This window comes from Mauremys mutica, chromosome 2, assembly GCF_020497125.1.
Source record: "Mauremys mutica isolate MM-2020 ecotype Southern chromosome 2, ASM2049712v1, whole genome shotgun sequence".
NCBI lineage: Eukaryota > Metazoa > Chordata > Testudines > Geoemydidae > Mauremys > Mauremys mutica.
This window is the reverse complement of record NC_059073.1, coordinates 47,559,696-47,577,396: the sequence shown is the minus strand read 5'-3', so window position 1 is coordinate 47,577,396 and position 17,701 is coordinate 47,559,696. Positions and strand designations below refer to the sequence as shown.

The 17,701-nt window shown below is 44.1% G+C and overlaps 1 protein-coding gene across 1 annotated transcript in view; it reads left to right on the top strand.

Moving 5' to 3' along the window:
• SLC26A7 (solute carrier family 26 member 7) overlaps positions 1 to 17,701 on the top strand; it is a 141,379-nt gene that overhangs the window by 23,594 nt on the left and 100,084 nt on the right. The window lies entirely within an intron of this gene.

Genomic DNA, 17,701 nt, shown 5'->3' with positions numbered 1-17,701 from the left:
ATCAGTTGATCTTTATCCCAAAACCACTTTAGTTCCATACTTGTTTCTGCAAGAGATTAAATAAAAAACATCTTTGCCTATGTTCCCCATTAGCAAGATAATCATGCCTTCTCTTTCATTCTTTTCAGGATATATGATGAAATACTGAATAAAAATACTTTTTCCAAATACATTCACATTTATAATAGCACTTTCATCTTTAAATATTAACTTATTAATCTTTGCAGCACCCTCCTTTGTGTGAGGTAGAGATATTTCTGCCCACATTTCAAAGATGGAAAAATGGAGCTAGAAAAGTTATGACTAGAGCTGATTGGGAATTTTTTGACAAACCATCTTTTTGTTGTCAAAAAATGCCAGTTTGTCAAAACTCTTCATGAAACGGGGTTGATTTTGATTAATTTCCTAACTCAAAAAAGAGTAAAGAAAAAAGATTTGAAGTTGTTGAAACACAATTTTTCAGTTTTCTAGTTTGAAATGACCTGTTGTTTAGAAATTTAAGCTAAGAGGCTAAAACGTTTTTTTATTGTTTTGTTTTTTTTAAGAGAGAGAGCTCACAATCAAAATGAAATGTTACAGAATTATTTTGACAAAATGTTTCGATTGACTTGATCCCAAAAAATCTGTTCATTTGGTTTGTCAATATTTTCAAAATTTAGACTTTTTATCCTGATTCAATATGGGAAAATTTTAAAACTCTTGAAAATTTTCACTGAATAGGAATCCTATTTCCCACCCAGCTCTAGTGCAGACTTTACTTGAAACCATGGAGAGTGTGAAAGCCTAGATTAGAATGCAGGATTCTGGTTCCCACCTGAGTGTTGAGCCTCCTAAGCAACAACTCTCTCCTTGTAGAAGTACAATTTTTCCAAATTGAGTTTTCAATTAAATTTTTAGTTGAAAAATGATTTAGCTGATTAAATGTTTTATTGAAAATTTGATTTTTGAGAGAGAAAGGGTCCTGAAAATTTTCAACACAGATTTAAAAAAAAATTCTGGCGGGTTTGACTAATAATAGAGCTGGTTGAAATTTTTCGACTGTTGAAACATTTTGTCAAAAATTCGAAAAACCAATTAAACATTTTGAAATGTTCCTATGTAATTTTTTTACTACCTTTTCTAGCAGTTCTACTCCCTCTATACTTCTCACGTGATTTTTTTCTGTGTTGGTTTATATGAGTATATTTGGTAGCCTCTATCATATGCTTGCACTCTAAGATACAAATTTAATTTGCCATTCTCTGTGTAAGAATAAGTAATCTGTTATCTGAATAAGTATTTGTTAGTGGATGAGATACAGATAAATTGCTTCAAGGTTTGGATTGTGTTTTGTTTTTCTTGAATGAAAAAATCTGCATTTTTCCAATGGAAGTATTTTAGTCTTTAAAATCTAAAATGGTTGTGGCATTGTTTGAAAATCAGTTCCTATTGATGGGCACTAACTTCTTTCCTAATATTTCATAACTACCTTGATTAACATTGTAACAGATGTAACCTAGCTCTCATATTCATATATATTCGTATACAAGTTGTGTATTTTATAATGGTTCTCTATGAGCTGTACTACTCATTTATTAATGTGATCTCAGAAATTTGTGTTCATTTTCAATGCTATTGATTGATAATGAATCCTTATAATAGTGCTAACAGAATGAAATATGGTGTTTCAAAATTTGAATCTAGTAAGAGTGATCACTGGATTACCACAGATCCAACAAAATGTTGCTTCTTCCTACAAAATTTAACTAGTAAATAACTTCATTCACTCAGTGCAAAAAGGGAAGGAACTTTAACAATAACATATGTGAGTGTGTAGTAGACAATGGTGTCAGAATACTCAAATTAGTAGTACAGGACTGTACAGAGCCCTAATTTAAGTTTTCTGTCACATCTTTTATCCAGCGTGGTAAATGTTTTAACAAAGTTCCTTCCCTGCTTTGCATTGAGTGTACAAAAGGTTATTTGCTAGTGAAATGTTGTAGGTAGAAGCAACCTTTTGTTGGATCTTAGATGGGAGTTTGCTGGGAGTTTCCAGTTGGTAGGGGCAGAAGCAGCCAAAGCAGAGACTGCTTCACTTGGGGGCGGGGGGGGGGGAAGGTTGGAGGGGAAGAGTGGGGGCAAAAAGGGACCCAGCCAGGGCCAACCCTCTCCCCAGCATTTTGCTGGACTCAGAACCGTGCAGGAGAGGACACCCTTCTTCCCCATGCTGGGGGCTCTAGGAATCAGACCATGCCTACCTACATCTTTCTCGCTCCCTTCCCTCCCTCTCTCCCCCAACCATGCGGGCTTAGGAGTAAGCTTCAGAGAGGAGCCTGCTAGAGTCTCCATCTGGTAAGGGCAGAAGCAGGCAAAGCAAGGGCTGTTGGTTCTTAGAAAACTTTCTGCAGTTTTGACTGGAGTTTTTCTTCTTCTTCGAGTGCTTGCTCATGTCGATTCCATTCTAGGTGTGTGCGTGCCCACGTGCACAGTTTATTGGAGATTTTTGCTTTAGCGGTATCTGTAGGGTTGGCTGTGGTGCTCTCTTGAGTGCCGCTCTCATGCGTTGGAATATTAGGCACTGCCGGCCCCATACCTTCTCAGTTCCTTCTTATCACCCGTGACGGTTGGTTGGAGTGCCTTGTCTTGCATTCTTGCGGTTCTTAACAGCCCTTTGTTTATCTTCTTTGTATATAGTTCTTAACCATTAGATTAAGTGTTAGTTGTTAGTTTAGTAGTTAGAGTCCTGGCTGGGACTTCGCCCAGGAATGGGGCATGCCCCGTTCCCTGGGCTTCAAACCGTGTTTGTCATGCAACAGGCTGATGCCTGTTAGTGATCCCCACTGCAGCTGTTTAAACTGCTTGGGGGAGTCCCATATAAAGGATAAGTGCATGAACTTTCCCTCCAGAACCCAGAAGGAGCGGGATATCTGCTTGAGGGCCCTCCTCATGGAAGCCACGCTTCATCCAGCGTCAGAACCCTCCCAGTCGGACTCCGCTTCACCTTGGCGTTGGTGTGGAGTGCACTGCTGCCACCGGGCTCTACCTGGCACAGTTTCCCCTCGCCAGTGCTGAAGAAGCAGCAGAAGAAAAAGGGCTCCCCGGCACCATATAAGGAGGAGAAGGGGGCTTTGGGCAACTAAAGACCTAGTGGACCTGCCAGCACCGCAGATGCCGCCACGCCAGGTGCTGGACTTAGCTAAAGCCCTGCAATCCAAGGGCAAGCCATCAATAGGACCGCCCCAAAGGGCAGTGGAACTGCATTGGTCCCCGGATTGCAGGCGTATATCCCCATCCCCACAGCCTCGGACCCCAGCCCTGCAGCCTCAGTCTCTGGCCAGAAGATCCAGGTCCCCGGCACCGCGCTTTCCTTCTATGAGGCATGGAACGCTGGAATCAAGGCACCGATCTCCGTATGCTCAGGACCGGCAAGCCTCTCGCCAGAGATTGCCCCAGCACGGGTCACTATCACCTAGATCTCCAAGGCATTTGTCATAGGTTTATTCCCCACTTTGAACTTTAGCGTCCAAAAGGTGGGGACCTGCATGTATCCTTCTAAACTTAAATCCTAGCTTAGATCTGATAGCGCTGCCACCAACCAAAAATATAGTGTTTTGGTACACTTTCCATTCCTCCCAAACCTTCCCTGGGAAATCCAAGACCCAAACCTCTTGGGTCTTAACACAAAGGGAAATAAACCATTCCCCCACCTTCCCCCCTCCCTTAGTCGTCGAGAGAGATTACCTTGATTCAAACTCCTTGAATCTAAACAAAGAAGGATTCAGCTCCCCCCTCCTCTCTTCCCCCCACCTGTCCCTGGTGAGTCAAACTAATCCCCTGGGGTCTCAAACAAGGGGAAAAAAATCAATCAGGTTCTTAAAAAGAAAAGATTTTATTAAAAGAAAGAAAAGAAAGTAAACACTATCTCTGTAACACCAGGATGAAAAATATTACAGGGACTAGCCTAAAAACTAGAGGGACTCCCCCCCCCCCCTTCTAGCATAAACACAAGTAACAGCAAACAGAAATAAAATATTGTTCCAGCAAACACACATTTGCAAATACAGAAAGTAACCAAAGACTAATCCGCCCTTTTAACTAAGGGTAGGTTTACACTTACCTTCCGGGTCGACGCGGTAAGTTCGACTTCTCGGAGTTCGAACTATCGCGTCTGATCTAGACGCGATAGTTCGAACTCCGGAAGCGCTGCGGTCGACTCCGGTACTCCACCACTGCAAACGGCGGTGGCGGAGTCGACGGGGGAGCCGCGGAGTTCGATCCCGCCGCGTCTGGATGGGTGAGTAGGTTGAACTAGGGTACTTCGAATTCAGCTACGCTATTCACGTAGCTGAATTTGCGTACCCTAGTTCGACCCCCCTTCTTAGTGTAGACCAGGCCTAATACTCACTATATTGAATAGAAGAGACTATTTCAGGAAGCTTGGAGAGCCTGGATGTACGTCTGGCCCCTCTTAGATCCAAAAAGAGAACAACCCCCCAAAACAAAGAACCCAAACAAAGACTTCCCTCCACAGAGATTTGAAAGTATCTTGTCCCCTTATTGGTCCTCTGGTCAGGTGTCAGCCAGGTCTACTGAGCTTGTTAACCCTTTACAGGTAAAAGAGACCTTAACCCTTAACTATCTGTTTATGACAGCATTGATCCCCACCGGTGCGGGACCACTCCCCATCCCGGCATAGGTCTCCACCTTCCTGGTACCACTCGGTGAGCAGGCATCGATCCCCACCCTCTAGGCACTGGTCTCCGGCAAGGGTCAATCGGCAGATACAGGCCTCCAGAGCCCCATCTTGGTCACCGAAAGGGGAATGGTCTGAGTCGGAGCCGGAGTTCAGCCCCTAGCCAAAAAATGTCAATCACCATCAATCCATGAGACCGGCACAGCATCCGCGGTGGCAGCACGGCAGCAGGGCCAGTGGCCAGCTCGATGGCCTTGTTGGAACCCTGAGGGCGTACCGATGATGCCAGATCCATACTCCCACCACTCCTCCCTGGCTGCCTCAGACAAACCAACCCTGGCACCGCTGGAATTGGATCACGGTGCGGAATCCAACGCAGGGGCAGCACAACAAGCTCCAATGCCTTAGGAGCTGTCCCCAGAAGGGGAAGGGGAACCTACCCCTCCCCCGGCAATGCACTCGTTGTCTTCATCACCGGACAAAGTGATGGCGGGGTGCTCCCTGACTGGCAGTCCCCCCGACATCTTTAATAAGCACCAGGCTTCCCTTAAAAGGGTGGCTGCCAACTTAAACCTGGAAACTGAGGAGTTGACAGAGCAATTGGATGACCTTTTCAACATCATATCTTCCACCATCCCGGCCCATATCATGCTGCCTTTCCACCCAGGGGTCCTTAAGATTGCAAAAACGCTGTGGCAGACCCCCTCTTCCATTCCACCCAATGGCAGACCCCCTCTTCCATTCCACCCTAAAAAGGTAGAAGAGAAGTATTATGTCCCCGCAAAGGGGTTTGAATACCTCTATATGCACCCACAGTTAACGAGAGGGCCAGGCAGGGCCAGGTAAGTGGCACACCAAAGAATAAAGATGCCAAGAGACTGGACTTATTTGGCAGAACGATGTATTCGATGGCCAGTCTGAAATTTCGAGTGTCTAACCACCAGGCCCTGTTGAGCAGGTACAATTTTAATCTGTGGTAAATTGGTAAATGTAAGCAGGCCTTCCCACAGGACCGTGCTGAGGAGTTTGCCACGTTAGTGGAGGAGGTCAAAACAGTGGCAAAAGTGCCCTCCAGATGGCCTGGGACGCAATATACTTGGTGGCCAGGGTTGTTGCCTTTGCAGTGGTTGTAATCCTCAGGTTTGTCCGAGGAGATGCAGTCCACTCTCCAGTTACCTCCTGTTTGAGGGAGCAGGACTCTTCTCCGAGCTCACGGACACAAGGCTGCATGACCTTAAAGACTCCTGTGCCACCCTCCGCTCCCTGGGCCTTCATACCCCTCAGGAGGCTAGGAAGAAGTCCAATTCTCCACCACCTCCACCTAGGTCTTGGGGGAACACCTATAGAGAAAAGGACAGAGACAAGGGGTTTAAACAATGATGCCCCTCATCCTTCCATTTGCCTGCTCAGCCGAGCCCATCGAGTCACCAGGGAAGCCAGAGACAGGCATTTTGAGGGTGCATTCGAGGATGGCGCTCCTGTCACATCACAGGACCCACCTTCCTACTCTTTCCTCAATTGCCTGTGCCCCTTCCAGTCAGCCTGGTTTGGCTAAGCTGAGCCTGTTGGGTGCTCAACATAATCTCTTACAGTTCTTGGCTGCCTCTCCATCCTACCCCCTTCCCCATTCTTCTTCAGGGACTCTTCTCATGAGTAACTCCTCGCCCAGCAAGAGCAAAGGCAGATTAAGGTTTTGTTGGGCCCTGGGCCAGAGCAAATGGGGGAGTCCTTCCCCACCCTTCCATCTGCAGTCCCGCCCCAATCCACCCCTTCCGCCTGCGGCCCTGCCCACAGCCCCACCCCATTCTATCCCTTCCCCCCACCACTCCACCTGTTTCACACACAGTCAGCCCCATTCTGCCCCCCTACTGCAGCCCAGCAACCTTGCTCCTTTCTCCCACTCACTGCAGGCCCCCCACCACCATGGCCCCGGGCCACAGCGGGGAGAGCTCCCCCAGTCTTGAGGCCACAGTAGGGAGCTAGAACTTCTCCAGTCCTGGCACCATTGGTGTAGTTTGACAACTATATTTGGGAGGGCAAAGCACACCCATGCACATGCACGCATGCACACGTGCATGCTGAAGCCAGTCCCCTTGGCTCACTGACTCTGTCCTGCCACCTACAGTGGTACCTGGGCTGCCGGTGCTGGGGGGACGGGACGGTCTAATGGGGGAGCCCCAGCTGCTATTGGTAACCACTCCAACACTGGCAGCTGCAGCGATGTCACTGCTCAGGTGCTGCTGTGCTTGCCTCCCTGCTGTGCCTGCTGCTGCCCAGGGAATGCTACATGCTGGGCTCCTACTTCCCCCCACCCATTCCCATATGCTCTTATATCCCCCATACAATCCTCCTTCCTATCCCCTCCTCTTCTCTTCACCCCACCTCCCTTGTCCATGGCGCCCCTACACCTGCACTCATGGTGGTAGAGGAAACAGGCAGGCACTGGGACTGAGGAGGCGGCGTCCAGCTGCTGAGGCAGGACCCGGAGTGCAGGGGAAAAGCTGCTCCATCCTGCTCTGTCCGCTCCCCGTGAGCTGAAACATGTGGGGGAAGGGGCGGGGGGGGACACAGCATAGGAATAACAAAGCCCCTTCCCCCCCCACCCCAGGGTGAGCAGAGCCAGGGAGCGGGGTCTGGGCACAGGGGTGCCCATTTTTCTGGGGCCTCCCAGTTGGCTGGGGTCCCTGGCCACGGGCCCCGTCAGCCCAGTGGTTAATCCATCATTGAGCATTGGGGCAGTAGAGGAGGTCCCTTGGGAAATGTGAGGAAAAGGATTCTACTTCTGTTATTTCTTAATCCCAAAAGCAAAAGGGGGCCTGAGAGCCATCTTGTACCTGCAGCGCCTCAACAAGCACCTCAAAATGTTGAAGTTCTGCATGGTTTCCCTGGCCTCCATCATCCCCTCCCTGGATCTGGAAGACTGGTATGCCGCCCTTAGCTTGAATGGTGCATATTTCCATATTTTCCAAGGGCACAGATGGTTTCTCTGTTTTGTGTTGGGCCAGTGCCATTTCCAATTCATGGTGCTACCCTTCAGTCTCTCGTCAGCCCCACGAGTGTTTACAAAGTGCATGGCACCAGTGGCTGCTTACCCAAGGCATCGGGCTGTTCAAATTTACCCGTACCTCGACAACTTGCTAATCAATGGCCGATCCTGGGATCAGGTGCAGCGGCACCTTGATCTGGTTCGCTCTACCTGTCATGATCTGGGGCTGTTGATAAACAAGTTAAAATTGACATGCAGCTCCATCTCAGGCCCCTGTAGGCATCTCTGGCGTCAGTCTATGGCCCCAACAGACACAATGTTAACCGTGTAGCCAGGGTACTGTCATCACTCACATAGTGGAGAAATCCTGTATTGGTAGTGGAGGAAGTTTCCTTTGCGGCCCCATCCCCATAGGTTATCCTAGTCTCCGATGTCTTGGATCTGCGGGGAGGAGCCCACCTGGGCGATCTCAGCACATAAAATCTTTGGTCGAGGTCACAAGGTCACAATTGCTCCCTACACATAAACGTCAGAGAGCTCAAAGTGGTACACTTGGCCTGTCATGCCTTCCTACCTCATATAAAAGCAGAATGGTTCAGGTCCTGATGGATACCACCACCACAATGTTCTATATCAATAGGCAAGGCAGAGCCCGATCATCAGCCCTTTGCCAAGAAGCTCTCAGGCTCTATAACTTCCGTGGTCAGCATGCCATCTATCTTGTAGATACACACTTCCCCGGGAACGCTTTGGGAGATCGCATCATCAGGACCGTCTCATCTCACCACAAGTGGTCACTCCATCCAGAGGTGGTCAGCATCATCTTCTCGAGGTGAGGGATTTTCCGGGTGGACCTGTTTGCATCCAGGCAGAACAGAAAGTGCCACATTTTCTGCTCAATTCAGAGGATCGACAGAGGCTCCCCATAGGACGCTTTTCTGCTCCCATGGTCGGGGACCCTCATGTATGCCTTCCCTTCAGTGCCACTAATTCACAGGGTCCTCATGAAGATCAAGCAGGAGAGGGCAAAGATGATCCTCATAGAGCTGGCTTGGCCATGCCAGCATTGGTTCGGCACACTGCTGGACTTCTTGGTGGCTGCATTGTTACAGCTACCGCTCTGGCCAGACCTGCTGTCCCAGAACCACGGCAGTCTTCTGCATCCCAACCTGGCAACACCACCTGATGGCCTGGCTGCTGCATGGTTAAATGCGGAGGAGCAACAGTGCTTGGCTGGTGTCCAGCAGGTCCTGGTGGGCAGGGAAGCCCTCCACCTCTACCTGGCTAAATGGAAATGGTTTACGTGCTGGACCTCGGTTAAAGGTATTAGACCCAAGCGGGCCTCGCTGCAGTTAATCCTTGACTACCTTCTGCATCTCAAGCTCCAAGGCTTGTCCCTTTTATCTATTAAGGTCCACTTGGCCTCTATTTCAGCCTTCCATCCTCCTCTCAAGGGCAGGCCGGTTGTTCCCCAGGACTTGACTGTCAGGTTCCTCAAGGGCCTGGAGCACTTCTACCTGTATATCCAGAACCTTGTCCCTCTGTGGGACCTGAATCTTGTGCTGTCGTGGCTCACGGGTTCTCTCATAGAGGCTTTGGCTTCCTGTTCCCTCCTCCTTGTCTACTGGAAGATTGCTTTCTTGGTCGCAATAACATCTGCTGCAGAGTCTCAGATTAGGGTACTTACCTCAGAGCCACCCTATATGGTGTTTTACAAGGATAAGGTCCAGCTGCGGCCACATCCAGCTTTCCTACCCAAGGTTGTTTCATAGATTCATACAAGCCAGGACATATTCTTACCTGTCTCCTTTCCAAAGTCTCATAAGATGGAGGAGGAGTGAAGGTTGCACTCTCTGGATGTCAGAAGGGCACTAGCCTTCTACATTGAGTGGACCAAGCCGTTTCGTAATTGAACAGAGGTATTCTTTGCAGTGGCCAACAGGATGAAACGTTGTCCAGTGTCTGCTCAGAGAATTACGTCTTGGATCACTGCCTGTATCTGTTGCTGCTATGATCAGGCAAAGGTGCCTCCTCCGGCGATTGTGACCGTCCATTCGACTAGAGCACAAGCCTTTTCGGCAGCTTTTCTAGCTCAAGTACCGATCCAGGATATCTCAGGGTCGCCACCTGGTTGTCTGTCCATGTGTTTATGTCTCATTATGCACTTGACCGAGGCAGGCCCGAGACGATGCTGCCTTTGGTAGAGCAGTGTTGCAAGCTGCACGACCGTGAACTCCGAGCCCACCTCCATGGATACTGCTTGTGAGTTACCTAGAATGGAATCAACATGAGCAAGGACTTGAAGAAGAAAAAACGGTTCCCTACCATTCATAACTGTTGTTCTTCAAGATATGTTGCTCATGTCCATTCCATTACCTGCCCTCCTGCTCCTCTGTCAGAATTGCCAGCAAGAAGGAACTGAGAGTAGCATCTGCGTACCTAGAAGCATATGTTATAAAATGAGCAGGGTAAAACTGATCACGCAGTTTCCAACAGAAAACTTAGAAAGAGTTGAAAACAAACAAAATCCATTAAGGGCCCGATCTACAGCCTATTGAAGTCAATAAAAGTACAGTGGAACCTCAGAGTTATGAACACCTCGGGAATGGAGGTTGTTCATAACTCTGAAATGTTTGTAACTCTGAACAATACATTATATGGTCGTTCTTTCAAAAGTTTACAACTGAACATTGGCTTAATATAGCTTTGAATCTTTACTATGCAGAAGAAAAACACTGCTTTCCCTTTATTTTTTTAGTAGTTCACGTTTAACCCAGTACTGTATTGTATTTCCTTTTCTGAGGGGGGGGGGTCTCTGCTGCTGCCTGATTGCATGCTTCCAGTTCCAAATGGGGAGGGGGCGTAATTGACTGGTCAGTTTGTAACTCTGCTGTTTGTAACTCTGAGGTTCTATTGTACTCTCATTGACTCGAGTGGGCTTTGGATCAAGCCCTAAAATCCAGCCCTTACCTGCCCACTCAGCTACAGGAAGCCCCAAATAACTTTTGAAGTGGTAAGAGACTCCACTTCAAAAGTTATTTTTCCTCCCTTGGTATCCTGTTGTTAATTGATTTATCTCATTAGACTGACCTCACACTTGGTAAAGCAACCCTCATCCTTTCATGTATTTATACCTGCTCCTGTATTTTTCACTTCATGCATCCAATGAAGTGGGTTCTAGCCCACGAAAGCTTATGGCCTAATACATTTGTTAGTCTCTAAGGTGCCACAAGGACTCCTCGTTGTTTTTGCTGATACAGACTAACACGGCTACCACTGAAAAATGAGTCTGAATACTCCAGAAGTATCCATGTAACCACCCTACTCAAAGCAGTGGGCTGGTTGGTAGTAGAAACTCCTAATGTCATGGAGAAAAGGGCTAAAGAGCCTTCTACAAAGACCTGTCTTGTTACTTTTGCAAACCCATCTGGGGATGGTTCCTAAAGCCTGTAGAAAATTTTGAGAATGAAATGTGAAGTGTTCAGCAGCCAGGCACCAGCTGAAATTGACAAAAGAGAGCTCTAAGGTTCATAAGAACATAAGAACATAAGAAAGGCCGTACCGGGTCAGACCAAAGGTCCATCTAGCCCAGTATCTGTCTACCGACAGTGGCCAATGCCAGGTGCCCCTGAGGGAGTGAACCTAACAGGCAATGATCAAGTGATCTCTCTCCTGCCATCCATCTCCATCCTCTGACGAACAGAGGCTAGGGACACCATTCTTACCCATCCTGGCTAATAGCCATTTATGGACTTAGCCACCATGAATTTATCCAGTCCCCTTTTAAACATTGTTATAGTCCTAGCCTTCACAACCTCCTCAGGTAAGGAGTTCCACAAGTTGACTGTGCGCTGCGTGAAGAAGAACTTCCTTTTATTTGTTTTAAACCTGCTGCCTATTAATTTCATTTGGTGACCCCTAGTTCTTGTATTATGGGAATAAGTAAATAACTTTTCCTTATCCACTTTCTCAACATCACTCATGATTTTATATACCTCTATCATGTCCCCCCTTAGTCTTCTCTTTTCCAAACTGAAGAATCCTAGCCTCTTTAATCTTTCCTCATATGGGACCCTCTCTAAACCCCTAATCATTTTAGTTGCTCTTTTCTGAACCTTTTCTAGTGCTAGAATATCTTTTTTGAGGTGAGGAGACCACATCTGTACACAGTATTCGAGATGTGGGCGTACCATGGATTTATATAAGGGCAATAATATATTCTCAGTCTTATGCTCTATCCCCTTTTTAATGATTCCTAACATCCTGTTTGTTTTTTTGACCGCCTCTGCACACTGCTGTTGTTACCTCTCCACCTCCTTTTCCTGCAGAAACAAAATGTAGATCAAGCCTCCTGGTGAGCTCTTAAGTGTTCCTGAGGGTTTTCCATTGCTTTTAATTTGAAGAGAAATAGTATATAATATACAGTAATTAAAAACAGTAGGAGAAACATCTCTAAATGCTCTTTCAAGCTCATTCACTCATCATTAAGGCAACATCAATTAGTAAAAGAGATACCTTTAGGTGCTTGTTGAATTTAATAGTCGTAAATATAGGAAAGAAACTCATCACAATGGCTGCAACCTCCAGGCCATGAGTCAAGCCAAAAAAAAAATGGTCAGGAGAGAATTTTTACGCAATTCTAATGTTCTAATGATGTGAGAGAGAGAAAATAGGAACTTTATAGTTTGAGGAAAAAAATTCATGAGATTAAGGCCTGATCAAAAGCCATTGAATACAAAAGAAAAAAATTGAATTTACTTGTAATCCAAAATCCATAGACCTTAATGAACAAGGTTTATGAAAGTGAAATGGACAAAGGATGAAATTATTATAGTTATAGGGACACAATAATGGCTATTAGTGTGGTCAGAACAGAAAAGCCAGTGGGGGAACCCTGTGTTGCTGAGGTAATAAGATTAGAAATGAAGTGTGAACTCAGTAGTTCAAGGCTAAAAGATTAGAAGACAGGTTCAGTGCAAAGGATCAAGGAAAAAGAGGTGAAGTTGTCTCCTTACAAGTTATGGAAGTAAAAACAGAATGAAACAGATCACTACAAGAACCTTTTTGATGATTAGTAGAAGTGCGTTCGTAGCAGCAAAGATTGATGAAATTTAGCTTTTTTTTCTTTGCGTTCTGATTGTAAATGTTGACATACTTGTACAATATTTTTTGGTTTTGATCATTTCTCACAGGAAAGCTGATACAAACGATTTAAGACTATTGGTTGGTTTGGGAATGGTTTCTTTTAGCTTACTTGTTGTTCATTATTGTGAACTTGTGATTGGTCATATGGTGGACCTCGATCCCAGACTTTGCTTACTTGAGAAACTAATTAAGCTTAATTATGAAACTAATTTTGGATTGTTCAGAAATCTGTTTTTGCATGACCGGTCATACATATATAATTACATTACTATGAATATTAATAAACAAAACCAAAAATGGACAAACTGAAATTCATAATTTAATTTTCTGAGTGGTTTGTGGATAATTAGAGAAAGCTACTTGCCAGTCAGAGTAAAGAACAAATCCCTTTGAGACTAGAAACCTACGGTCCATGTGATCGTAATTATTCTAGTGTAAACGACTTCAATTGAGTTACTCTGGTGTAGATGAGACTTGACCCGCCTCCCCTATTCCATGCTTCTACATGGGCTCTAGTAAATGTTTTAGGTATGTATTTTAAAAACTTGAATATAATTAGTTATCAGCAGGCATTATCAGAGAGAAAACAATGGCTCTATTTATCGTGGGAACAAAACTACACAGTCTGTTATGTAATCATCACTATTTATCTAAAGGATAAGTAAGGCATGTGTTTGAAATGTGTTGTGTACTTTATCAGGTTAATATCTTTATGCATTAGTTTGCATAATTGTGGGAAAAATATAGGGCATTAGTCTACATTATATAAATATGGTATATAAACATATAAATATATATATATTACACTACAGATTATAAACTGAGTTGTTTATAAGACATAAGATAAATTCAGTGACAGTATGTTTAATACACGTGTCCTTTTCTAATAGGTTCAGATGCTGTATTTTAAACAGTTCCATGAGAACAACAAGAGGCTTCTAGGTTACAGGCTCAGTCAAACAGAAATGTGTGTCTCTGGCTGTTGGCCCTCAGAACTCCCATGATCTCTGCAGCCTCCTATTCTGTGTTAACAGTTGCAGAATGCTAAATTAGACATTCACCATATAAGCTGCTTCCTTTCCAGAAGTGTTCTCTGTGATTTTGACCTAGCTTGATTGGCATATGTGGCAGATGATCTCTAGGGAGAGTCACCGAATATACTTTGTTGATCCCTTGAGGTTCTAACATAGCAGCATCCTCCAGTGATTGGAAGAGTGCTGTCCAAGGACTTTTAAAGTTCATTCTCCCATATTCCTATCCATCACTATGCAGCAGAGTTACAATAGCCCCAGAACTAGTGACTCCCACCTGCTCTGTGCCTATGGATGGAGAGTTTGAGGGGTGTGGCAACCAGCTGGCTGGCTGAAAAGGCTGATTGGCTATACAAGAGTGATTGGATTGTCAAAGTGATTAACCAGGGCACCTGCCATAAGGGTGTGTGTGATATTTTGGGAGTGGCCAAGAGTACGGTTTTGGTAGGGGTTGGGTTGATGTACATAGAAGGTTTTTGCAGCTCGGAGTCACCTCTCCCTTTACTCAGCCAAGCAACCACTCACTGTCCTCTCCCCTTTGTCAGAATAAACTTGTGAAGGTAAGCTGGGAGAAAGCAGCATTTACCCCTCTGCCTCCTCTTTACCATTTCTCTCATTTCCAGCCACTGTACTGTATTTTCTACTCTTTATCTGCAGGTTCAGCACCTCTTTAAATCACCTGTCAGAGTCCTACATAACTATTTGCTCTTCTTCTTTTGTCTCCATACTCTACTCTGCTCCTTCTGGGCATTATCATCTTTATATTCTTTGTGCTTTTTTGTTTCATTTTCTTTCTTTCACTTTCTCCTCTGCTCATTCCTCCTTTCTCTGGAGTCTCATTTTGTTCTAGCTCATGCCAGTCACAGTAATGTTAAACTGGCAGACCCGAGGCAGGTTCTGTTTTATCTCCATCAGGATTGCTCAGAAGACATGAAGGACTCTGGAAAAATTTCTCTCACAAGGAAACTGGAACACTGCCACTTTTATGTCATTTTTTTAAGTGGTCACTTTTTTCTCCAGAATTTACATTTTGGTTTACAGGAAAACCAGAGACACCATTGACATCAAAATCTGTAAAAATGTTCTTGTTACAGTTGCAAGTAAAACCGAATATAAATATAAGTTTAAAAAAAAGAGAAAAATGCTTTTCTCTAGTTTGAGGTTATTTTGTGCATTTTACATCATTTTATGTATTATTAGTTGCACTGTTTTAACTGTTCATTCAGGTAATTAATCCTGCTGTTTGCGTTGGTCTTTCTTATATTGACAGGGAAGGAACAGAATTGAGAAATGCAGGAAAGTGTGACTGCAAATACACAAAAATCAGCAAAGGAATGCCAGGCTGAGTGTAGTATCTGAAACTATTTTAAAACTTATTTTAGGGAATTGACTACATTTCAGGTTAACGGTGTTCTTTTACTTTTTTATTTTTGTTTATTGCTTTGGAAAAATAGCTTTTGTAATATAAGCTGATGGAATTTTGTTCTGTTAGCTCAGCCTTTCCCCAAGCTGCCTCCAACCAACCAGCAGCAGCAGCCATCAAGATGTGGACAGTATGTCCATTCACCACAATGTGGTGTTAACTTGAGAGTCTATCTGGGACTATATAAATCTTGATAGTATTAGGCAGATTTCTCAGAAATACGAACACTCAACTAAAATCCAGGAACTTTTTCAAAATATTCTCCTTATGTCTTCCTTCCTTAGATGGATCTTTGTTCATTGTTCATGTAAGTAGTTTCTGTTTCACATGCTGATGTTGGAAGGACATCAGAGATTTCCCCTACCCATTTATCCTTGGAATGTTCCTTTTTGTTTCCCAATCTTTCCTATTTTGTAGTAGTTTCATGGAGGATGTGTGGGTACATGGTTCTTGTTTAACTGCAGTACAAATATATGTATAGTGATAAGGTCTTGCATCTTACTTAAGGAAAGTCAGCAGTTAATTTTTGCAATGGGAGACCAAATCCAGATTTGTTTATAGGTCTTCTGCATACTATTGAATTATTTGAATGGCTGCATAAATGTTAAAGTGGCCATATTAATAGTTTTGCAGTGTTTCACATCTAGCCTCATTTAAATGTACCCTGAACAATACGTTTTCAAAGTGACCTATTTCATAGTGCTTGTGATAGAAAGTCTTTGGTCTTGTCTCTGTAGGTAGTAAGCTCTTTGGGTCAGGGACTGTCCTTTTGTTCTGTGTCTGTACAGCATCTAACACAATGGGGTCCTGAAGCATGACTAGGGCTCCTAAGTACCATGATAATACAAATAATAATAATAAATTAATAATAACAGTCTGAAAAATTCTGAAAGCTTTAGGTGAAAATCTCAGTGAACTTCAGGTGGCGGTGGTACTACAGTTTCCCCAGCATCAGCAAACTAGTTGGATCTAAGAAGATGAATAGTGGTTTAACCTTGTCAAACGCAAAGTATGTGGAGCATGTGTCAGTCTTCTACAAACATGACAAAATTTCCCATAATTCACCTTTCACCTACCAAATAGCAAATTTTTCAGTAATGTTTATGTACTTCTCCCTCCATAGTTGTCCATGTGACCTTGTTGCCAAGAGAATACTGTTGTATAAATGTCATCCTGATTCACTGGAGACTAAACTACACTGCATTTTTAAAAAGATTTGTTGCACTTAGAACATAAGATGATTTAAAAAACAAACAAAAGAAAACTTCACTATTGGACAAAGATAATCTTTCTTATTGAACCTTGGTACTGTGAACATTGTTTTGAGAATTCTGATAGGCATCAATGTAAACAGCCAACCAACATTTTATGAAATGGTAATTATTAATTTTGGGCTTGAGAGGCCAAACTTGTCCTTTCCTATTGCTATCTTAATTTTTGTGAAAGATGGGAATGTTGCTTTTTTTGTTTTAAAGTACTGGTTTTCCAAGTGCTGTTTTATTTCTTATGCATGCATAGACAGTAGCACTCTTCTATTTCCTGTGTTCTTTGCAGGATATATATTTGCCAGTAATTATTTAATTTCTGCAAAACTATATATGATGACATGTTACCAGCTCATGGTATCTTTGGCACAGGGTTCTGCTATACAGTGCTTAATATAAACAGGGCCCTAATCTCTGTTTGGGGTCTTTGGTTGCTACTGTAATATAAATAATAAATAACAATTAATACCTGACTATATTCTCCAGCAGAATTACACTGTGATTGGTTGCCAGTGCCATATCCCTCATCCTCCCCAATAGTGTTCCCAAGGGACTGCTTGACCTTTGAATTTCACTGAGATGGTGCTGGGTTTTTAGGTATTTATTCTTTACTGGAGAAGTTTTCACAGCAAAAGTTTATCAGTTTAAGGGCTGTTTCATAGGGATTGATTTTATTCATTCTCTACACTTCTGGTTCCTGTTTAGTGACTGCAGCCCTCTTCCTAGTGGATGTGGAGTGATGACCTTTGATATGCCCAATGATCCCATCGTGAAGGCTCTTGAATAAGCTCTTTGGGTCAGGAACCATCTTTGTATGCTGTGTCTCTGCAGCTCATAGCACAACCAGGTCTTAGTCTCTGACTAGGGCTTCTAGGCACTATAGTAATACAAATTAATAATAATAATAATAATACTCACCATAAGTATATCAGCAATGGTCTTTAGTGGATCCAGTATTGGGTGGTAGTGCTCTCAGTTCCTATGGCACTGAGCAATTTGCCAGTTATTTAAGGGCAGCATAGAGAAATAATTTCATATGAGGTTCCTTACTCTCAGATGGAGTAGGAAGAGTGCTCACTAGAACTTTAGAGAGGCAAGGTGGTTGAGGTAATATCTTTCATTGGACCAACTTCTGCTGGTGAGAGTAGGGTGACCAGACAACAAATGTGAAAAATCGGG